The sequence below is a fragment of the Rhinolophus sinicus genome, linkage group LG04 (genome assembly GCF_036562045.2).
Source record: "Rhinolophus sinicus isolate RSC01 linkage group LG04, ASM3656204v1, whole genome shotgun sequence".
In the NCBI taxonomy this organism is placed as follows: domain Eukaryota; kingdom Metazoa; phylum Chordata; class Mammalia; order Chiroptera; family Rhinolophidae; genus Rhinolophus; species Rhinolophus sinicus.
In genome coordinates, this window is record NC_133754.1 from 137,716,514 (window position 1) to 137,741,685 (window position 25,172).

The following is a 25,172-nucleotide window of genomic DNA, read 5'->3' on the forward strand; positions in this document are numbered from 1 at the left end:
TTGAGCTTGGTTGTCCTTTGCACATCAGTGGGAGGGTTTTATACTCAGGCTGACTGGTTGTGAAGATTGGCCATGACTACAGCAGAGGAGCTATTGTGTAGGGGTTGACCCTGTGAAACAGGATTCACTTCATCAGGGCTTTGGTACCTGCCCAGTGTGCCCTTTGGATGTGTCATCTTTGGAGGTAGCTGGGTGATGCTCCAGCTGGGTCCGAGGCTGGCCACCAGATGTATTTGCCCCAAGGTCTCCTGGGAGGGGCCTCACTTCAGGACAATGTCAGCCACAGCCTGTGCCCTGCCCAGGGCCACCTGGCATGAGCTACAAGCAATCTGATGATGACTGCCATCTGTGCTGGTCTTGGAGGTGCCTCGAGAGGCCAAGTCACAGCTCTCTCTAGTGCCAAGTTTAGGGCTGCTCAGCCAGAGGTACAGGACATGCCAAAGCCAGATGGTACTTGTTCAGGTTTTGTGAACCTTTGAGAGGTTTTAGGAAAGTCCGTAGCATGAGCCAAGGCAGGCCGTTTATATAGAAGATCCATGGGAAGAGGCTTGTGTGGGCCTGAAAGTTGGGTGGGGCAGGGTTTCAGGGAATCAGGGTGAATGAAACGGTGTTAGCCAGGTGATGGAGACTCAGATATGGCAGCTGCCCGGAGGTGAGTGGGCTCAACAAAGAGACAATGGCTTCCGCCATCTCCTCCGTCTGGGAGAAAGCTGCACCTTTAGCCCTGTCCCTGAAGCCAGACAACTTAGTTCCTCCTTATATGTCCCCAGTACCTTTTGAGCTGCTGCTCCAGCACTGGAGCGCAGAGTGATCGAGTCTGTCAGTGAGTACGTCTGTACCTGGGCTACTTAAGAGGAGCACCTGGGACTGTAGCTGTCCTTGTCTCTCTCAGCCACAGTCTCTATTGGTTTTCACAGCTAGAAGTAATGAAGACTTTTCTCCTTGGCACTGAAACCCAGGGCTGGGGAGTCTGGTATGGCGCTGGGACCCCTCGCTCCTCAGGGCATGGGGACCTCCACAGCCAAGATATCCCTCTCTATTTTTAATGGTCACACATAGGTGTGGGACCAGCCCTTTTCACATCTCCACCCCTCCTACCAATCTCGAGGTAGCTTTTTCTGTGTGTCCTTAGTTGTAGGACTTCATTTCAGCTAGACTTCAGGCAATGTCAATGATGGTTGTTCTGTAGTTTAGCTGTAATTTTGATATGGTCATGAGAGGAGGTAAACACAGTATTTACATATTTTGCCATCTTGACCGGATCAAGAAATGACTATTTGAAGGTGGAATTTGAGGTAGCATATGATCCTAGAGGAAGAATGACATCTGACCAGAGATCTCATGGACAACTTATGAATTACCCCAGTGCTGCCAATGAGGTGGTTCTTCTGGTCTCAGGATTGCAGTGAGAGAGGCCTAAGAAATCCCTGTGAACAGTGTACTGCTTTGCATGAGGGTACTATGGTTAACTGTGTCTGGGACAATCCCAGGTTCTGGGGTTTTGGCCCTAATAAGGTGGGGCAGGTGGATTCTGGAGGGCAAGCAGAATATATTTATAAGCAATATTGCCTATGAAAAGTGATTCCAGGCAAGAGTGAAAAGGGAAAGGAATCATCACTCAGTGACTCAAGGAAGTGACTCTGGCTAAGGATCTCATGCCTGCTAAAGGGGTGCTATGTCCGTCTCCCCACAGCATAAAGAGAAATGTCCTGGTTTAAGAGTATAAGCTGAATCTTATCCACAAAGAAAATGCTTAGGAAGTTTTGCCTGGAGAATACTGGAGTTTTAGTTAGGGCACCTAATTTCATTTATATAGTTTTGCTTGTCATTGATCGATTTGCAAGTATAACATTGTACTCTTTTTTTAAAAAGCCCTCTTGGCTATTAAAAGTTCTCCTTAAGTAGTACAGAGGAGACTGTGAGAAATAAAAGCAGCTCAACAGCTACAGGCGCCAAATTAAGTACAGTACATGTAATTCAGAACATATTTCTCTGTACAGGGATTAGCAGGCCCCAGGAAAAACAACTGAGAGCCATTTCACTGTACAGTTTATGGGAAAGGGTCTGGGTTTGTCGCAGGAGCATCCCAGCCTCTAGCCTATTCCTGATTAAGACCCTTTTTGGGTAACTTCTTGACCTTGGACCTGCTGAGAGACACTCTTGGGCAAGAAATCGGAGTGCAGTCTTTAGTTTTGTTGGTAACACACAGACATCCACACTGCCCTTTGGCCAATGCCCAGAGGCAGTTCTGGAAATGCCTTCCTCATTGCTGAGCTGGGCTGAGTCCAGAGACAAACCCTGGCCCCTGAACTTTGGAAATGCTGAAGCTCAGTACACTTGATTAGTTTTGGTGCTGGTGAATTCCCATACCTCCTTCTCATCTTTTAAAGAAAACTGCCTGAGGTCAGAGGCCTGAGATTTCACAAAAGCAGATCATAGAGCAAGCCGTTTCATGTGCAACAAGGTAATAGAAGCTTTGAGGGTTGCTTGGCTATCGAAGTCTACGCCCAGCCTGTGGTTTTGCCTGGTAAGCGGGGCATAGGAGTCTGGTTGCCTTTGCCTTAAGAGTTTTAGCCTTTAGTGGCACAGGGATATCAAGATAGGGCACTTGTCAGAATCAGAGGAACAGAGAGGTTGTGTTTGTTTACTCGGAGATAAAAAATGAAACCCATTCTTGGTTGGTGGCTGCCATACCCCAGGCTGACATAACTTTCTAAAGAGCTAACTGATCACCGGACCAAACCAACAAACCACTAAGGACTGGAGCTCTGAAGGAGTGCAAGAATTGCATGTCTTAGCCTGAAGGCTCGCTACTTACACCTGCTAAATGTGTAGAAAACAGGACTTGTTTTGTGCGCCATGGGATATGTTGTTCTTTTAAAGTTCACAAAATCTTTTCTGTGGTTCACCAAAGAATAATGTTTTTGCTCAATTTCTGAGAGTATTTATGACCAATTCATTCTTTTTATGCTATTGTTTTCTATTAAGATATAATTGACATATAACATGGTATTAATTTTAGGTGTACAACATAATTATTCAATATTTGTATAAATAGTGACATGATCAGTACAATAAGTCTAGTTAATAATGGTGACATAATTACATGTCACCGTACAGCTACAAATTTAAAAAAAAAAGAATTAATTCATTATAAATTAAATTTATTGGATTAACATTGGTTAGTAACATTATATAATTTTCAGATTTAGATTATCATTTGATATCTGTATGCTTTATTGCATGCTCACCACCTAAAGTCTTGTTTCCTTCTGTTACCATATATATGACCCCCTTACCCATTGCATCTCCCCCCCTCCACGTCTTTTCCTCTCTGGTAACCACCATTTTGTTGTCTGTATCTATGAGTTTGTTTTTGTTGGTTTTGTAGGTCATTTGTTACTTTTTGTGTTATATTACACATGAGTGAAATCATAGTTTTTGTCCTTTTCTGTTTGACTTGTTTCACTTAGCATAAAGCTATCAAGATCCATCCATGTTGTTACAAATAGCAATATTTCATGTTTTTTATGACTGAATATATACATATATATACATATACATATACATGCATATATATATATATACACACGTATATATACATATATACATATACACGTATATATATATATATATACATATGTATATATACGTGTATATATGTATATATACATGTGTATATATATGTGTATATATATATATGTATATATGTATATATATTCATTCTTTTGATCACTCCATCCAAGTGTTGTTTCCTGGAGTCTGTGGTACAAAGGCACAAGGACAAGCTGAACTCCCAATACCACACCTGGCCCTTTAGTCCTGCTTTGGTCCCGATTATCTTCCCTCCAACTGCCTTTGTCCTGATCATCTCTATGCCCATGAAAGCCTGTGGGTGGCCAGTGAAAGAAATCCTCCTACACAAAGACAGCCTAACCCAAGACAGAGTTTTCTTTAATGGCCATCTGTAAGAGGCATGGCTATTTGGTTACCATTCAGTGCTCTTTAATGCTGGGGATGAGAAAAGGTTCTTGGTTTTACCCAGAATATGCCCCACCATGGTTCAGCCATCCATGTTTCCATGCCCTCACAGGCCAAAAGGACCCAGGGTGACTTGTGAGCTATTTTTAATTTGGAGATCAATGACCGAGGGACCGTACACAAAGAGCCCAGTGTAATTTTAGTAGTTACAGGCCAACCTCAGGTTTTCCCCTTGTTCTTTAACCATATCCCCACTTGACCTTGAGAAAATCAGTTAACCACCCAAAAGAGGGAACTACTGGGTATTGCCTGAGCTTTACTGATGTTAGCAAAACTCAATACAAAGGCTGCATTTTTAATTTAAGGGAGCTATAAGGTGAACCCAGATAAGCTTCTATAATGACAGAAGTCTCCTTTGTCATCCTAGTTGTGAATCTAACTTCATGAACATGATAGTTTGAGCTTGCACTGAACATTTTATGAAAAGGAGGATATTTTACAAAATGATCTTGCTTATTTTTTTTAACCTAGAACAGCATTAACCGTCTGGGGTTAAATCAAACTTGTCAGATCTAAAACACAACTCAAATAGAAGCACTACTTATTTTTTTTCTCTATACTCAGAATTTTTTTGAAAAAGAGAAATGTGTGTTAATTTTCTCTGAAAATGAACTTTTTGTGCTCCAGATTTCTAGTTCAGAGATAAAATTGGATCCTTTGAAGAGGTTTAGAAACTAATTTTAAAAACCTAAGGCTCATCAGTAAGTGACAGAGTCCTTGGGTACCACTTTATGCTCCCTAGTGCAAGGACCACAGTATTTTGTTTAAAACAAAATTATTAATTATCTTTTGATGTCCATCATTAAGCAATCCAGATTATATTGTTTTTGCTCTGTTTGCCCATGAAAACTTTACTAATTCTGATCAATTAAATGGACGGTTCATTTTCAATCAGTGTAAAATCTGAATAATAAAAAATTCTTAGAGAAAGGTATTTTTGTGTTTTTAAATATATATTCTAATACTTTGTAATAAGCTCAAGCACTGAAAAATATTTTCTGAGACATGTAAAAGTTTTCTCCTCACTCCACCCCCCAAATCTTGATAAATATATATATGTATATAATTTGTTTTTAGTTTTGGAAATTTGAAAAATACAGAACAGTATGAAAAATGATAAACAGCCTATATACCCACTACCCATTAATATTTTACTATATTTACTTTTAGTCTTTTTTAATTTAAAAAATAAAACATTATAGATCAAATTGAAGTTCCTTTGTTTCCCATTTTCTGTCTTATCCCACACCCAGAAACAGTTGATGTTATGAGTCTAAGATGTATTCTTAAAATATTTTAAAATAATTTTATGTGCATACTTATATGTTGAAGGACAATATGTACTAGTGTATGTATATGTTTTTTAAATGTACATGAGGAACAATTTACCCTACATATTTTTTTGTATAATCATATAAGTTCCTTTTCTCATTCAACATTGATTTATTCATGACTATCTCTAATAGTGGATAAGTTTTATTTGTATTATTTATGGTCTGTGACATATTTGGAATTATACCATTTTAGTTTGTTTTTGTTTTTCTATTTTGTTTACCTTTTCCCTTCTCACCTTCTATTGAGTGGTAAGTTTTTATTTATTTCTCCTTCTTTCCTCTACTAGTTTGAAAGTTACACATTCTATGTCTAGTCCTTTGGTAGATACCTTTAAAATTTTGTAACATACAACTCATGTTACAATAAAATAAATACTAAAGTTAATTTATATTCTCCTTCTAAACAGGAAAGGAATTTAGCACCTTTTCTTTTTACTACAAACATTCTTCTTCAGTATCCTATGTTACTATTGTTTAAAGCTTTAGTTCTACCTTGTTTTTATTTATTTATTCTTTTAATAATTTGTAAAATTTGTCAGTTATAGTTGACATGCAATATTATATTAGTTTCAGGCATACAACATAGTGATTAGACATTTATATAACACAAAGTGATCACCCCAATAAATCTAGTACCCATCTGACACTATACATAATTATTACAATATTATTGACTATATTCCCCATGCTATACTTGATATCCCCATGACTATTTTGCAACCAATTTGTACTTTTTAATCCCTTTCCCCTTTTCACCCATCCCCCAATCCTTCTCACATCTGGCAACCATCAAAATGTTCTCTGTATCTATCAGTTTGTTTCTGTTTTGTTTGTTTGTTTATTTTATAGTTTAGATTCCACATATAAATGAAATCATATGGTATTTGTCTTTCCCTGTTTGACTTATTTCACTTAGCATAATACCCTCTAGGTCCATCCATGTTGTTGTAGATGGCAAGATTTCATTCTTTTCTATGGCTGAGTAATATTCCCTTTATACATGTATCACTTCTTTCTCCTTTCATCTATTGATGGATACTTAGGTTGCTTCCCTATCTTGGCTGTTGTAAATAATGCTGCCAGGAACATACGGATGCATATGTCTTTTCAAGTTAGTGTTTTGGGTTTCTTCAGATAAATACCCAGAAGTAGAATTGCTGGGTCCTTTTTTGTCTCTTGTTATAGCCTTGTTTTGAAGTTTATTTTGTCTGATATAAGTATTGCTACCCCATTTTTTTTTTTTTCATTTCCATTTTCATGAAATATCTTTTTCTACCCCTTTACTTTCAGTTGATGTGTTTCTTTCAATCTGAAGTGAGTCTCTTGTAGGCAACATATGTAAGTGTCTTGTTTTCTTATCCATTCAGCCACCCTATCTTTTGATTGGAGCATTTAAACCCATTTATATTTAAAGTAATTATTGATATTAGTTATTACCATTTTATTATCCATATTTTTCATCTGTTTTTTTCCTTCTTCTTCCTAAAGAAGTCCCTTTCACATTTCTTTTAATACAGGTTTGATGAACTCCTTTAGCTTTTTCTTATCTGGGAAGTTGTACCTTGTTTTTAAATACAAAAGAATGGTTATTATTGTTAGTAGTTAACATATTTTTAGAATTTTTCCCCCCTCACCATTGCTGTTAAATTCCATCTTTCATTCTTGCTAATGTTTCTCTTTCAGAAGTTCTTTTGGTGAGGGTCCGTTAACTCCCTTGGGCTTTGGATGCATAAAAAAGTTTTTATATTATTTTCACTTTTGAGTGATTATTTATCTGTGGTAGAATTTCATTGTGTCAGATTTTCCTCTTGAACACTTTGAAGATAGAATTCATTTTCTTCTGGCATCTGTTGCTTCCAAGAAGTTTGCTGTTAGTCAGTAGTAGCCAGTCTGAATGTGTGATTTTTCATGTTGAGATAATCTGCCTTTTTTTCTGTATGATTTTCAAATTTGCTCTTAATAGTCTGTCATTTCACTACAATGTGTCCATGTTCGGAATTCTTTTTATTTATCTTGCTCGTGACTCAGTGTGGTTTTTATTTATTTTTTAATCTTAAGTATTTCTTTGGTTCTGGAAAAATTTCACGTGTTATCTCTTTAAATATTGCCTCTTTCCTAATTTGTCTATTTCATTCTTCTGGAATTTCTACTAGGAATATATTGAACTGTTCCCTTTCTTTCCTCTATGTCTTTGAGAATCTTGCTCATATTTACTTTATATCTTATTTCTCGTGCTGTTTGCTGTTATTTTTTTCAGCTTCAGTTCACTAATTCTCTTTTCAGTTGTTTCTTTTTATTTAAGTGAGCACATTTTCTTTTTCTCTTTTTTGTTTCTTTGTTTGCTTTGAGCATATTTTCGTTTCTTGAGTTCCTATGCAGTTCTTTTTCAAATCCAATTGTTTCTGTTTCATACTCTCCTATTAGTTAGGCATTCATATTTTTTCCCCTTTGTAACAAGGATACCACTTTAAAAATATTTTCGCTGTTTTATTTCCCTGTCCTGAAAATCTTATTGCCAACATTGCAGTGTGACTTCAGAGCCTCTAGGAAAAGAGATGGGAAATACCCACCATTTAAAAAAAAGATATTAATCAGCTCTTATCATCCAGTTAGAGTCTGTTTGAATCTACAAGAAAATAAGCTTGAAGTCCAGCTTTAAATGTGGAGAAGTTATTTTAATCAGCCTTAAGGTTTAAGGAAGAAAGCAGGGGGTTATTATGTAGGGAGAGTAGAAGCCCAGAACCCACTACTTCAAGGCAGAACCCACTACTTCAAGGCCATGGGTATAGGCAGGATCAATGGGTTTGCAAGCTCTACAGTCACACAGGCCTGTGCGTAGAAAAGCCCTGTATTGTGGTTTTATGCTCTGCTGTCACCATCTTGAAATTTCTAATAATTTTTGAACAAGGAGCCCTTACTCATTTTCCACTGGACTCCAAAAATTGCATAGCTGTTTCTAGTACTAGGGGAAGTCCTAAGAGACAGGAAGAGTTAAGTAAAATAAAAACTTACCTTTATTAATCCCAGAGCACTATGGGTAGAAGAGGCAGGAGAGACGGTGAATGAGACATATGGATTCCACTTCCCCCTTGGCCCGGGAAGGAGGATATTGTGTGACTTGAGAGGAACACCAAAAGTGGGGGCCTTTTGTCCCATTTACCAATTTGGACCCTGGAAGGAGAATTCAATCCCCCACCTCCAAAACCAAGAATAAAGCAACTGAAAGAGACTTTAAAATAAAAATGTTTTTTAAGATTTTCAAAGAGATATATCACAACAGGTTTGTAAATATACTCACTCTGTACTCAGGTGAACAGAGAAAATGTAGTTTAAAAGTTTTTTCTTTAACCATTCAAATTTCATTAATAGTTTCCATCCATATAGAAGTGGGAAGAAAAATCTAGGTTTTGAGTCAAATCCAGTAAACCTGGTCCAGTGCACTAATTGAAACAGTCTCTTTAAGCTTAATTTTTCTTCTTTAAACAAGCCCAGTTGCTCGGATTTCCACCCACCAATTCTCCCTTTGCTATCCCAGTTAGTGAGTATGCCCGGAAGGATGTAGCCAATATGGCCTTGTGGTGGCCCCTGAAGGATGGCAACTTCTTCCTGAGGATGGTGAGCTGGCAAGATAGCACCCTTGGTCCCTGGTGACACTGTGAAGATGCCGTATCAGCTCTGGATGGCCTACCTCCTGTGAACTTCTTTTAGGTGAGAGAGAAATGTACTTTTATTTTGTTGAAGTGACGATCATTTTAAATGTTCTCTTATGTGCAGACAAACTTGAAGTATCTATAGATACTTAGGCTGAGTCTAACTTTTTGCTGTTAAAAGCTGTGTTGCAATTAGTGTACTCATCCAAACAGCTCTGCACATTTCTCTGAGAAATTTTAGACTATATTCTTAGGAGTTAAATGATCAATTAAAAGAGTTGTGACCATTTTTTATTGTTTTGTGAAATACCTTACTTGGGCAGGCATTCTTAATGTGGATCCTCCTGGGCAGTGAACAAATGGGGTGGTAGAAATGCACGTCCTGAATGTGTAGGACCCTGACTGGAGGTGTGGTGCTGGGAAATGGTTGACATGACATGGAAAATGTAGATGAGAGCCAGGTGTCCCCATGTCAGCCCAAAACTCCACTCTGTCCCCTTACTAGAATGGTTAATGGGTCCAAGTCAAAATTATAAAATGAAATAGTTGTGTTTCAAACCTGTCAGGTAGCTAATCTTAGGACTTTCATTAGAATTTGAGTTAAATTGTAAAGCAATAGACAAAATAAATAAATAAATAAATAAATAAATAAATAAATAAAATCTGCTCTGCTGGGTCCATTCCTTTCCAGAATTTTTGTTCACTCTGGATTTTTGAGAGGTTCTTATTGTTAGTGGATTATGGAAATCAGTAGTTCTTAAACTACAGCACATTTAAAAATCCACCTAAAAGCCTTTTAGAAAATGTGCATTTCTGAGCTCCATATATTCTGATTCAGTTTGTCAAGGGTGGGGCCCAGGATATGCACTCTTACCTTTACACCAGTTCGAGAAGTACTTAGCTAGACACTTTAAAGATTTTTTTCAGCTATTGGTTGAAATCCCATCCATCGATAAATCTTATTACCTCACTGCTTATTAATCCTTCTAGAGATCTGACCAAAGATGGCACAGAGGTGCAACTGAGATTGGCAATTCTTGTCCTTTCCATCAGTTGATTGACATTTTGTGGCTCTGGATTTCAAGTGATGGCCACACTTGTGAATAATGAATATGATATTTTACGAATTATTTAATCTATTTTTTATTCCTCTTAAATCAAGACACCATATGGCTTCCTATCCTTTTAATCAACGAGTTTCAGTGCTTCAGGGGCAGGGTTAGAACGCCAAAGTCGTCACTCAGCTTTGACTGTCAAATGAAGCTTTTTATGTATTGTGTCCTCAGGGAGAAAGTGCTGTTGAAAGCTAGGCTGCATCAAGAGAAAAAAGGCATTTCTAAATTTCTAAAGCTCCTTTTATATATCATTTATTTCTAATTTTTTTGGATTCTTAATTAGAGAATGAGGTCTGCAAAATTTCTGCTTTTCACATTTTCTTAAGGTGTTCTTTGCAGCCATGTACACTATCAATTTTAATAATGTCTTTCCTTCAATGGATGTCAAGTTCTTTGGCAGTTAAAATAAGTGTAATAATTGAAACAGTAATATTCAGTTCCTCTGTCTGTATTTATTTTTTGTCTCCTAGATCTCACTGATTTGAAAGAAGCATATTAAAATCTCCTACTATAACTGTATTTTATCTATTTCTTTCAGCATTTTTGCAGTCAAATTGTACTCGAATGCTTAAAAACAACAACAAAAAACAAATTCAACAACACAATCCCTTGCCTTCCACTTCCACAGCCCTATATTCACACTTCCCAGAAACAACAGCTTTCAACTCTGCTTTATCATCTGGTGGTTAATTCAAATTAAATTTACTTTTTAAATTTTAAATATTATCTATTGACTTTCTACTTTGGAAAAGGAGTTTGGGGAGAAATGGAAATAAACACCTATATTCAATCTGCCATACTTAAAGTCTTTAAGGAGGGGGAAAATGAGGAACAAAGGGAAGTGGTGAGATATGCAGACCCTGGTTCCTCCTCTGTAGTTCAAAACCCCAGTTAGGGGGTAGTGAGTCTTAGAAAAATAAGATATATTTAAAAATATTTATTGAGCACCTATTGTTCTAGTAAAATGCCCTCATGAACTTGCATTCGATTGAGAGAGCCAGACTGTAAACAAATACGTAAAATACTTGTCAATTGGTAAAGAAATGCTATGGAGAAAACAAAGCAAGGAGCAGGGTAGCATAAGGAGGAGGGTTGGGGGTGGGCTTGTGATTTCTGACAAGAGTCGTTATAGAAGGCTTGACCAAGATAGCATCTGCACGAATGCCCGAAGTACGTGAAGGAAATGGCTAAGGGTATTCTAAGAAGAGCAGAATGAATGAAGGACAGGGGTAGGAAATGAGGTCAGTGAGATAATGGTGGGGTCCAGTGGCAGGAAAGGGTGAGAGTAGATTGTGTAAGGATGGAAATTTCTGGAGACTTTTAAATAGAGGAGTGACCTATTTGACTTTAGGGATAATTCTAGCTGTTATATTGAAAATAGACTGAAGGGAGACAGCATAGAAGCAGACCAGTCAGGTGACTAAGCTATTATCCAAGTGAGAGATAACTATGTGTTGGACCAGAGTTATAGTGGTGAAGACAGTGAGAAGTGTGAATTCTGGATATATTTTGAAGGCAGAGCCATCGAGATTTCTAATGGATGATCTTTGGCAATCAGAGAGGAAGAGACAAGGAATTTTGTTCGAGGGACTAGAAAGAGACAATTGCTAATTCCTGGATTAAGGAAGATTGTAGAAGGAGGTGGTTTTAGAGGGAAAGATCAGAATTTAGTCATGGACAGGTCAGATTTGAGATGCCTATTGGGTATCTAAGTCAAACTGTGGACTATACAGTTGGGTATTTGAATCTAGATTTAGATTGAAAGTGAAATTTGGGAATCATTAGCACAAGTGATATTTAAAGTCAGGAGATTAGATGAGAACATCAAGGGAGTGAGTGGGTATTAAAGTGAAGACAGGAGAAGAGGAGAAGAGAAGAGAGGCGAGGAAAAGAGAGGAGACAGCCTAAGGTCTGAGCTCTGGGTCACTCCACATTTTCAGGTCAGAGGAGGAGTTAGAGAAGAGTTGATAATGAAGGTAGAAGAAACCCAGGATTTTTAGGAAGCCAAGTAAAGGAAGTATTTCAAGGAGAAAACTCGATCAATTTTGTCAAATGCTGCTGAAATGTTAAGTATGATGAAGACTGAGAATTGATCACTAGATTGAGCAATATGGAGGTCATTAGTGACCTTGAAAAGTGTAGTTGCAGTGGAATGGTGGCAGGGGGACGGAGGGGAACCATGGAGGAAGTCAAAGTGGTGAATGCAGACAAATCTTATCAGGAGTTTTGCTGTAAAGGGGAGCAGAGAAGTGGGGTGGTAGATGGAAGGTGGATGGAAGAGGATGTGGATTCAAGGTAAGAGAAGAAATTGCAATATGTTTGAGTGTTATGGGATGGAATCAGTAGAGAGTAAAAAGGTGGTGCTGGAGACGGGGGAGAATAGCTGGCAATGGGATCTAATGCTGAAATGGAGAAGTTGTCTTCAGTTAGGAGAATGGATGGCTTGTTCATAGGAACAGGAGAGAAAGAGTATGAGGGCACAAATATAAGGGTTGGATAGAGGTGATGGTTCAAGCCTATGGATGCTTTTCTATCGGTTCCCATATTCTCAATGAATTCGATGAACTTTCATCAGCTGAAAGTGAGTGTGAGTAATTGCTGGGGTTTGGGGAGAGGAGAGAAGGTATGAAATAAGTCATGAAGGAAAGTGTGAGAGTAAATGATCTAGGGCCACATTAAGGCCTACTTGAGGTCAATGACCTCAAATTTAAAATGAGACCTGTCTGCATAACTGTGAATTTATCCCTCCCTTCTTGGGTGCAGTCTGGGAAAATTTTAACCTCCAATGTTGCCAGAGTACTAGATTGGAAATGGCTAAAGAAGGATGGAGATAGTCGGGAAGAGAGCAGTTTTGACTTACAGAATGTAGCACGTGCCTTTTGGGGGAGAGAATTCCACTAGGAAAATCTGTTCCCTCAAAGGGAACACAAAAATGCTCAGGGAACCAATGGACCAGAAGAGATAAGAAAGCTTCTGGATTAGAGATAAGGACTATTTACAGTCAGAGGATACCTCACAGATAATAGACTCTAGCTGTAGTATTATCAGTTTCCAAAAGAATTACATAGGATCAGGTCCCTACAATAGCCAGCAGGTTCAGATGCCCAAGGAGATCAGCCCTGTCTTCCCATGGACAATTGCAAAGACACGAGATCAGCATGTGGGCCACCCCTCCTACACCTGCCCTCCTGCCACCATAAGTATGAGCACATAGAAGCTCACACAGAAGGCCCAGGAGCCATCTTGGTAAGGGAAATGGGGAAGGAAGATACATTCTGAAAGATGGAACATTTCTTACAAAGACACTAGAGTGAGACAAAATAATGTGTTGTAGTGGAATTAACTGAGATATATTTGATTGGTAAATTGAAGTCTTCCTGTACCTCTTTCACTTTTACCCATTTGGCAGACTGGGAGCTCAAAAGTTGGATGTTATTGGTTGTGGGAAATAAGTCAACATAGCTTTTTTCACTTGATTAGTAGTTCATAAACTTCTACTTAGTATAGAATTGGTATAGAATTTTGGATTATTTAAGGATTTACAAATTTAGAACATGCCTATTATTCCTATTCCCCTGTGGTGATTAAAAGTTGGCCGTGTAAGAAAATGTTAAAAGTATAAAGAAGTCTGGAGAAAAAGAAAAAGGGAATAGAGTCAGACATTCTAGGGGAATGCTAACCTCACACTAGATCACCTTGTGAATTCACCGGTGAGCAAAAAGCAAAGACTTCTCACCAACTGGTGTTAGATATTGACTTCTCCCCCATCTTTGTATCTTGGTCAATATCCACATGAGAATGTCTGCTCGGAGAAGTCCGGTACCACCTAAAATATGCTGTTGTGATTATTATTATTATTATTACTTTGAATAATAAATTGCCATGGAGCTTTCAGTATCACATGCATTAGAGAAATTTCCAGTTTTTCATTTTGACGCTGGGGTGCATAAGTGAATCCTCCTCCCTCCACCACCATTCATTAGCTGTTGGCTGCATCTTAGATGTCTCCAGTACCTGAGTGGGGAGTGTCCTGTGGTTTGACAGTGCTGCAGCTGTTTGAGGATTTTGCCTTTTGTCAATCCAAGCCAAGGGCCACTGAAACTCAGGAGAATCATGTGTTCTCTAAAAGTGGAGATGAAATGAGGGCAACGTAGGTTTTCCCAGGGCTTTGTGCAGTGTTCAAGTTGTGTGTTCATCAGTGATCCGATGGGCAGACAAGCACAATTAGGAAGTTTCCCAGTGGAATCCAACGCACTAGCATCTGAGAGAATGGGTCATCTAGAGCCATCTTGGGCCACATCTCTATCTTTACCAAGAAGAGCCTAGCATGACAGAATGTGCTACCTTAGAATTGGAGCTGTTTCATGTTAGGTGGCATCTGGATCTAGAGACATCTGTTATCCCTGCTTTCCTCCCAAAATTTAACCCTGCCAGATAGCTGTCAGGATCAGTGATAATGTATTTAAAGAAGCAGGCATATACTAGCTGCTTAAGAAATGCTCAGTATTATTAACAGAAACAACGAGAATAGCATTAGTCTAGGCCTATAGTTTTCAGAGATTCTTTTTTAGAAGTCCATGGTTAAAAAGGGAAATTTAATTTAAACCAATGATTTTCTGGCTATGCATAGACGATTCTCTGAAGCTTGTTAAAAACACATACCCTGGTGTCCTAAACATTCTGATTCATTAGCTTTGGGGTAGGGGGTGGGTTCCTATGTAGTTTAACAAGTTCTATAGGTGATACTGATGTACAGACCAATGGTTCTCAGTCCTGGCTGTATATTAAAGTATTATTAACTGGGAAGCTATGAAAATTACAGATGCTAGTGCCGCATCTGGACCAACTAAATCAGAATCTCTGGGCAGGAGGGCACTGGTGTTTTAAAAACTCCTCGTGGGGTTCTAATGTGCCACTAAAGTGCTACACGTTGGTTTATAGCATCAGCACCTGAGGTGCTTGTAAAACATCCCAGTGTGAAAGCCCTACTGATGCTCTTCTGAACCCGATTTCTTTGTTGGAAACCCAATGATCTGCATTCTACGAAACTCCATAGGTTCTTATGCATAACTGATTTTGAGAGTCACAGTTCTATGCCAATATTCTCAAACTTGGCTGCACATTGGAATCACCCGGGGTAATTTAGATTTAAAAAGTACTGTTAACCTCGTCTCACCTCCAGATATTCTCATTGAATTGGGGTGAGGTGTGGCCTGCACGTTAAGATTTTTTTGAAGCTTTCTAGGGATTCCAATATTAAACAAACGTGAGAACCAGTGGTCTCTGGACCAATAGCATCAGCATTATCTTCTGGGAACTTGTTAGAAATGTAGATTCTCAGGCCTCAGCCCAGAGTGATTGAATCGGAAACTCTGGGGGGTGGAGCCCACTAATCGGTACTTTAAGAAGTGCCCTGGGTGATTCTGATGCACTCTAAAGTTTGAGAACCTGTGGACCAGACCTTGTTAATTAGCATGAATCAATTAGCAAGGTTTTAATGGATTAGGTTCGCCGGTTGACACTGATTCAAAGGGCTTGGCCCAGTCAATTTCAATTGCGACAGTGGGGAAGGCTGTCCGGGTACAGCCCTAGATGAGGGGTGCCAACTGAGTACAAAGCTGTGCAGAGTTCAGCTTCTGGGTGTGTGTGGCAAATGAGCTCTGAGATCAACTCAATACACACTGATTCTTCCTCAGTTGAAAAGCTGTGCTCTACCAAAAGACAGCCCAGCCTACCTGTGGCAGCCCAAGGCCTTTCTCAACAGCTGTCCCAGGCTTTGGTGAGAACAGGACAGTAGACGTCACTTGTGGCAGGCTGTTACAATTCAGGTTCCTGGGCCCAAGGCCCACAGATTCTGGGTATCTGAGTGTGGGCTGGGCACCAGAAAACGGCATTTTAAACCAGCACCCACAGTGATCTGATGCAGGTGATGTGTAAACCAAACTCTGAAAAACATTGGTTTGAATGGGTTGTTGTCTCAAGGCTTTGTGAGACCAACTTGTGAGACCTTCAGATTCTATCCCTGGTTCAGCTTCAGAACGTCTGGGCTCCTCCATCAGTGTATGGATAGCAAACCCAGGTCACTGTGTGCAAAGTTGCTGGCCAAGCTCTCCTTCCCAGTGTCTGGTTCCAAAGCAAGGCTTTTGATGTCAATGAGAAACTCCATTTTAGTTCCAGGCCTCTCACGCCCAATCATTGCATTGCAGTCTGGCTTTGCAGTGCCACTCCGGTGTTCCCGCCCTTGCTTAGGAAACTTTGCTGTATGAAAAATCCAATTTGATTCACCTGACCCTAACTGCTCCTGACTGAGGAAAATCACAGGGGCCAGAAGCAACAGGTTGCAAAGGCTCCTTCCCTTCCGAATATAAACCCAAAACGCTGCACACGTTTGGGCTCTAGGCGGCGCCAGCCTTTTGGAAAACAAGGCTGTTTATGTAACAGAGCTTGGCAGTTTGAGCGGCTGTGTAAATGTCATTCTTCAAAAATAAAGACGAAACTCTCAGTTAACTCAAACAGGAGCAAATTAAAAAGTAGAATGAATCGTCTATTTCGTGAACGCAATTCATACGCCGTCTTTGGTACTTCAAAATGATACCTTTTCTCCAAATGATAACTGGCACCCTCCCACTGGCATTAGCTAGGCAGTGACAAAACAACAACAGATCAATTCACTCACTTCAGTGAAGAAGAAAAAGCCAGTCATTTAGGATGGGATTCTTGTGACTCACACAACTGGAGACTGAATCCTTTCTATGCAACCAAGCATAAGCCAAGCCACTGACACATGACTGAGGTATTGAGTTTATCGCCTAAATGTATTGAGGAAGTTGTGTATTGAGAGTCTGAATTGTTTTTAAAACCAAAAGATGATTCTTTTTCCTTATGAACTCACCGGGAGGATCCTTGAAAATATTTTCAACTATTTCAAAGCTATGTCTGTGACACATAAAGCCACCTCATTTCAAGGGCTTTGTGTGTCCTGTGTGCTAATGCAGAATCTCAACCTTGGAATCACTTAGGAAGCTTTTAAAAATCCCAAGGCTCAGGGCACATACCCTAAACCAATTAAGTAAGGATCTGGAGGTGGGACCTAGGCAACAGTACTTTTTGAAGCTCTTCAGGTGATACAGTGTGAAGCTACCTCTTTGGTTTCTTTACTTTCTATTTTTAGCTCTTACCCCTGGAGTTCAGACCCTAGTTTCTGGGCCTGGATGCAGGGACGAATCTCCAATACTCACATTTCTTTCTCCCAATTTCTCTTTCTCTTTCAGTTTTTCTTCAAGTCTCATGCAGACTGATCCCTAGGGGGCCCATCTCCAGTATTTTATGCCCATCATCCCAGACCTCTCTGGAATCCAACGGTGGCTACACCTTGACCTCAAGCTTGGAGCCCCACCACACAGTAATTGAATGGCAGATATAAAAGATAATAGATTGTCTAGTATGGAGGTTTCTAGATACCAGTCCAAGGACTAAGTCTTATCCTGAATAAGAATAACCTAGGGAGTTTGTTAAATAGATATTTCTGGACTCAACCCAAGAAAGTCGTGTTTGGTAGGTCGGGGGAAAGACCTGGAAAGATGTGTTTTAACAAGCTAAGCTTTTGGGGGAAGCTGATCTAGTCCAATGGCTCCACTGCATAGAGGTAACAGAATCTCAGAGGGGATATGACTAGTTCAAGGTCACTTAACTAGTTAGGAGAAAAGACAAAATTAGAATCCAATGTCCTGACTCCTACGAAAAGAGGTCATGCTATGGACAAATATAATTTTTATATTTCAAAAATATTTTTAAAAAATCCAATGAATTTTTTTTCCCCAACCTTACCAACATTAGGGAAAGAGCGAAGCATTCTGGAAAGTCAGATCTGGGTTCTAGCTCCTGTTTAGCCACACATTAACTGTGTGGTTTGGGGCAAGTATTTTCATCTTTCTGAGCCCCAGGTTCTTCATCTTTTAAATGGGGTACTACTTGTATCATAGGGTTTTGTGAGGATTAAATTGATACATATGTATCTGGGGGTAAAACCTAGTACTGAGTAAAAACTCAATACTGGTTACTACTGTTCCTATTATTAATATTATGATTACTATTTATGTTACTCAGCACTTGTCTGGTTTTGTGATATGGGAGAAAAAGAGCCAGAATGATGGCCCAAGAGAGATCCACCATGTTCTTTTAGGTTGGTGATGCTGGAGGCCCTCATCCAACTCAGCACATCTGAAAAAAAAGACCTGCAGGCACTTGATGTTTTTGTTAGATATATTTTTTCTGGTTACAAATAAAATATGCATCATTGTAGAAAGCATTAGAATCATTGGAAGATACTGCCTTCAGCCTTTTAGTTCATATGCATGATCATACTATACACACAATTTTGTATCTTTATTTTCAAATTAATAATATGCTGTAAGCACTTTCCTCTGTCATTAAATTTTTTGACTTTATCACTTTAATAGCTACATGATACCCAATCACATGGTTGCATTTAATGAATCACTTTCTAATTTTTAGACATTTCTATTGTTTTGACTTGTCACAATAATTAATATTGATGAGTATCATTGTAAATAAGTCTTTTTCTAAGTTTCTGATTATTTCTTCAGCACTGGACTTTTTGGGTTAAAGGATATGCACTTGTTAAGTATTGCCAAATTACTTTTTGGAAAAGTTGCACTAATTTGTTTGTGCACTAGAATTCAGTGATGCTATCAAACGTGAGTAGTTTTTTTCTCATTTCATAGGTAAAAAGTAGTATCTAATTTTAGTGCATTTAAAAATATTTACTAGTAATGCAGGATTTTTATATATTTATTAGTCATTTGTATTTTGTACCTTGAAAATTATCTGTTAACTTGGTCAGTTTTTCTCTTGGAATTTTAGTTTGCACAGGTATTCATATGTGATTGACAGATAATTTTGTAGACCTCTCTTCACAGATTATTTTAACCAATATATAGTGCAATTAGGATATAAATTCATCTACTGTCATAAAGGTTAACCCACTAAAGGAAATAATATGCAACTTATATAGGATTTGGGACAGTAACTCTGAGCAGCCTAAACTTTGTTTCCTAGTGGTGGCTAGGTGACATGGCAGGTTTTGGAGTTAGATGGACCTAGGTCCCAATCCTCGTTTTGCCACTTACAGGTTTTGTGGTCTTCGTTTTTGCCATTTAATCTGTCTGAGTCTCATTTTCCTCATCCATAAAATGGAAATTATTATATCTGGTTTGCAGAATTCATGTGAGGCTTCTGAGATCCTGCTTATATAAATGCCCTAAAACACAAAGCAGGGTCAGGCATCAGAAGTGACAGCAATTATACCAAAGTATTGAGGGCACTGGCCCAGGACTGACACCCAAAGTATTGGTGGCCTGGCCTGGCCTGGTGGCTTTGGCCCTACGCCGCAATTTCAATGCCAGTTGCGCCAGGGGTTTAGAGGACAGCCTTGGCCACAGACACCTCTAAAAGGATTCAGAGCCAAAGAGGAGGAAAACCAGGGCTCCTATGTGGCAATAGAGATGATTTATTTTGAACCTACATGACATGCTGTTTGGAGAATCCTAAAAGTGGGGCAGGAGAGGATTTTGCAGTGAGCTAGAGCCAGAGAAATAGTGTTTTCTACTGCTATTGTGACCCTACTTTAACATCATGCTATGTGGTCCATGGGTAACAAACAGATGGGGGAATGGAGGCCCATCAAGGTGCAATTACTTGCTCAAGATTACGTAGCCCATCACGATCAGACCCAAGTTTCCTGACTCACCGATCACTGCCCTTTCTTTTACATCTCCGTCTCACCAAGGAAATTTCTGAGTCAGCAAATTTTTCCATTAGGTGGTCATAGTACAGTATTGAGTACTTGAATTTCTTATAACTAGATATAAACACCAAGGATAAGATGAGAGAAGGTTCACTGAGCCCCTCACCTTGTCCCCTTAAATCTGGTTCAGTGAGGGAAGGGAATTTAGGACTCTTAAGCAAAGGACAAGGGACCTTGTTCCTTTAGGACAGGTCTACATGGACCCTGATATTTCAGATTTAAACTAATCCCTAAGCAATGTTAAAAGTGTGCCCCATTTAGCCCTGTGCTATCGAGTGTCCTATGGGGGGAGATGCCAGACAGAAACTGGATTAATACCATCCCCAGGGCTTGTGATTTGGTGATGGACCCCTGAATCATCATATTCTGCCTTTGTCTACACATGTAGCACTTGGAATCGAGTTCACACTTCAAATGATTTGAGCAAAAACCCTTTGCTCAATAGTGTTGCCAGATATTTTTATTTGCTAAATCTAGCAACCTTATCAGCAACTGAGGATTTGCTATAATTGAATCACTTGGTTTAGCTATCTACAATTAATTGATCAAATTCATAGGTTACTTGGCATACGGCTTTGTTTCACTTTGTGGTATAGACTTTGATCATCACTGGAGGTATTTCTGATGCTTCTAATTTGTTTTAATTATGGCAGTGAGATACTCAGTAAAAATCGGTGGAAAAGAGTTTTTCTTCTGCGAGCTGTTCACATTTTAGTTGTGGTTGAGGGAGTAGGCATGACTGCCCGTGGCTGGTCATGCTTTTGATGATCAGAAGTAGAAAAGGGCCATGGATACCCACTTCCTCGTGCAAATGGCCATGTCTAGTGTCTTTGTGCACAAGAATGAATGCTGCCTCTTGTAAAGGCAGTGGTGTGGATGAGGGAGTGAGAGTGGAAGGAGAGAGCAGCCAAGGCAGTGTGGGGATAGCGACTGCACCAGGCCCATTGCTCACTGGGCCAGGTTGGGCTGTTTGGTGTTCACCTACGTAACCTGTTGCTAGGAGGACAACGACAATAACTTCCCCATGACAACACTGGAGCAAGGTCCCTGGCATTGCAAACAGGTCCAGAAAAGTTGCCCTCGAGTAGGCCTGCTGCTTAATGAACATGCATTTGCACTGCAATCATTTCCGGAAGGATGGAGGGGGGCAGAGGGTTCACTAGCTTCCCAGTCTCTCCTGCCACCAGCACCTTGACAACCCACCTTTTCTGCTCACCCACATACTCTGGAGCTGCCTGATTTTACAGCAGTTTGTTTTGAGCTGGTTCTATGCCTTCCTTTTAATTTGTGGAAGGACTGAATATTGTATCCAGAAAGCTCATTGAGGAACGGAAGATTTAGCACCTGCCTGGGACTTCACCTATTCAGAAGATTTTTCATTGTCTCCTTGAGTCAATTTCTTCACCTGTAAAAGAATTAATTCCCATTTCTCAAAATTGGCTGAACCTATATGAGATCACACTGCCAAGTCACACTTGCTGTCACTGTTTGTCTTGAGATTCAAAGTTAACCCTCCGGAATTATTACCGTATTACTTGCCTCATGAAGAGGTCACTTTAGTTTCTGAGTGCTAACAGGAAATCTAGTCCTTTCCTCTTTTTGCAAGGGTCAGGAGAGCAGACATGGTGGCAGGTAGAATTTGAGGAATCCAAGAAGTTCCCTAAGAAAAATGGTTTTCCCTGGTGGTGTCCAAAATTCTGCATTTGGTAAAGCATTCTTTGGAGCTTTATTATAGTATAATTTCTCTTGGGAGGGCATCTCCGATCAGGTATAACACTTGGAAGTAATGGGGAATCAAAACAGATTAGGAAGTTTCCTCTCATCTCATTGTTTCACAATTATGTCTAGAGCTGCACCTCTCAAAGTTCCGAGGGAAGTTAATAGCATTACTTGAGAAAAGGGTCTTGTAGCCAAGTTTGTTTGGGAAACATCAGGTTAAATTAAGTTGAACAGGTCTCCTTTCTGTAGCTCTTGTCAGAGACTTTAACATTTAAATGCACAATATGAATCTCCTTATTATGCAATATTTTTCAAACTTATTTGGTCAAGAAACCATTTTTTTCCCCCACAGAGCAGGAGGCCTGTTGTTCAATGGCTTGAATTTCGGAAACTAGTTCCAGAGCAATGTTGAAAGTCACTGAGCAAGATCTTATTCTGTTACTCTTAACTGTTCGGAAAATACTAGAAATACCTTGTTGTCTCTTAAGATTGTATTATTTGTTAGTTCTTTAGGAAATGAACATCATTTTTTTGTGTGTGTGGAAATAAAAAGACAGTTTTAAAATTTGTAAAATGGGAATAATAATAACTTATCCCATAAGGTTGTTCTGAGGATTGAAGGAAATAGCCTAGATAAAGCAGCTGTTACAGAGTAGACACTCAATGTTATAAAGACTAACAAAGAGTTTAAAAGACTGACACTGAACCAAAAGTCTCCTGGTAGTCACAGCAGGAAAATTTTGAACAAGGAGCAATAAACTGCCTGTCCCGGAACTATTGATCATGACATGTATAAGGTTTAGAATACATAGCGTGTAGCACCTTATAGATGTTCAGCATCCTTACTGAGTGGGTGGACAGGTGGATGAATACCTAAATCCACATCTGTACTGAATACAATTTATATTAATAGGATCCACATGACGATGACTCCTGCATTAGTTACAGTTAACTCAAAGGTTGTAGAAATTTCTGCCTCATCTAACAGTCCAGAGGTGGGTGGGCTGTGGGCTGTTTAGGATGGGTAGACTGCTCTCTGCCCTAAGAAGTCATCCAGCGACCCAGGTGGGCTGGTGTGCTTTGCTATTCTCAACATGAGGCTTCCATCTCTGTGGGCAAGGCTGCTACAGTTGTCCCTATTTCCAGTCAACAGGACAGAGGAGGGAGGAAAACAAGAGGAAGTGGTTTCGTTAAAGAAAATTCTGTGGACTTAGCCACACGACCATACTCAGCTACAAGGAAGGCAGGGATGTTATTTACCACGTGCTTATCTCAAATGTGGGGAACTTATATCACTAAGTGGAAGACAGGGATTGTGGATATTGAGGTCCAGTTAGCAGTCTTTGCCTCAAAAACCTGCTCCAATTCTACACCTAGATCTAGGAAGGAAAAGTGCTGTCAGTAAACATTGACCATCGAAGTTGGAGTATTTGATCCTGTGGTTTTGGGCTGGTATATTTTCTTTCATTTTGGGGTTCTACTTCAAAAGATTTCGAAAAGCTGGAGTGGGTTTGCCGTACTTCAACCATGATAGTTAGTGACGAGATGGGACTCCAAAGCATATGAAAAATCCTCGAAGGAATTAAGTATATTTAAGCTGGAAAAGAGAAGATTTAGGGTTAACAAGATAATCTGTCTTTAAATAGGTAAGGACTTCCGAGTTGAAGAAGGGTTAGGATTATTCTGTGTGGCTTTAAAAGGTAAAAGATAGGGGGTCACACTTCAGTCCTCCAGGGTCTTCCCCCCTGACTCCCATCCCTTGTACCACTCGACAACCTAGCCATTTTGAATGTCTTTATGCTCCTGTAATGAATCAGATTTTCTGTCGCTTCTGGGTCTTTCTTCATGTGTTCCCTCTGTTTGGAACACTCTTCCCACCCAACTCTTCATCTATTTCCTGCTCATTCTTCAGGTCTCACCTTAGACATTTCAAACTTTGGGAAACCTTGCCCAACACCCAAATCTGTGTTCAGTGCCCTTCTTCTGTGTTCCCAGGGGATGTCACATTTCCTCACCATAACCTACCAACTCTATCATAATTGTGTAATGGGTGGGATTTGCCACTGACCACTCCCAACTGTGTACAATCTCAGGGGAGTTCCCTATCAGCCATCACGTGTCTGGGTGTCAGGAATCACACTCTCTGTTTTAAGGGACTAAAGAGATCCGAGCTGTTGAAAAGTGGGAGTGAAGGAAGTTCAGTAATGGTAGTTTGGATGGTGTAATGGGTTGAATAGTGTCGCCCACAAAATTCATATACACCTGGAACCTTACAATGTGACTTTATTTGGAAATAGAGTCTTTGTAGGTGTAATTAGTTAAGATGAGGTCAGTCTGAATTAGGTGGGCCCTGATTTCAATGACTCATGTCCTTATAAGAAGAGGAGAGGACACAGAGACACACACAGAGAAGGCCATGCAAAGATGGAGGTAGAGATTAGGGTTATGTTTCCAGAAGCTAAGGAATGCCTGGGACCTCCAGAAGCTGGAAGAGGTAAGGAAGGATTCTTCCCTAGAGACTTCAGGGGAAACATGGCTTACTGACAACTTGATTTTGGGCTTCTAGAGTCCAGAACTCTAAGAGAATACATTTTTGTTTTTTAATGCCTCCTAGTTTGTGGTAATTTGTTATGGAAGTACAAGGAAACTACTACAGATGGCCCAGGAAAAGGTGTGCATCCTACTAGAGCATCATAGGGTAATATTCATGCATAGTCAATAGCGGGTCCTACCCATACAGCAGTGGGAAGAACAGCTAATGTGATCCTTCAGCACAAGTGACATGCAGTTCTTGCTTGGATGGCAACAGGTATCAACAGGCCGGCATTGGCTTAGCGCCCTCCTGGCTCCTCTGGTGCTTGTGGTGGGTGATTATGAAAAGTTTCCCAATGCTGATTCCACTTTTCCCAAGTTATTCCCTGAGTTAAGTCCCTCTTCTCAGCAAGCTCCACCCTTTCTCAGGTATGGCCTTCTGCTTCATCTCCACCTCACTTCCCAGTCCAGCTGGAAGTGATTTGGTCTCCCTGAGACATTAGGCTGGATCTTCTCTTGCCAATCCACTGTTAAGGCCTAAACTCGACACTAATGGTTTTCAAAGTGTACACCCTGGACCATCAACATAAGCATCACCTGGGAAGGTTTTAATAGCGCAAATATTCTGGTGGGTCCCAGAGCTACTGAACCAGAAACTCTTGGTAGGTCCCAGGCATTTGTATTCTAACAGGCCTTTGAGGTAATTCTGATGTGTACCAAAGTTTGAGAACAATTGCTTTCTGCCTCGATGTTTTGGGAGCCCTACCTCCTAATTTTCAAGAGTCTTTTCTTCTCTTGGCAGAGTCTAGACATTACAAATAAAAATATTTGGCTTTCCAAACTGTTGTTTTGCTGTAAACTTCAGGAACCTACAATGGATATCACAAAAGTAAATTTTGGCCATTTCTGCTGGAATAATCCTAATTTTCACCAAAGACATATGAAAACCTTTATC

General features: G+C 39.8%; 1 protein-coding gene across 1 annotated transcript in view; it reads left to right on the plus strand.

The window, feature by feature from the left end:
- GLIS3 (GLIS family zinc finger 3) overlaps window positions 1-25,172 on the plus strand; it is a 597,994-nt gene that overhangs the window by 118,380 nt on the left and 454,442 nt on the right. Inside the window, exon 4 of the mRNA XM_074330482.1 lies at window positions 8,911-9,083. The gene's annotated coding sequence lies outside the window, so the exon portion shown is untranslated. The remainder of the gene's footprint in view (window positions 1-8,910; window positions 9,084-25,172) is intronic.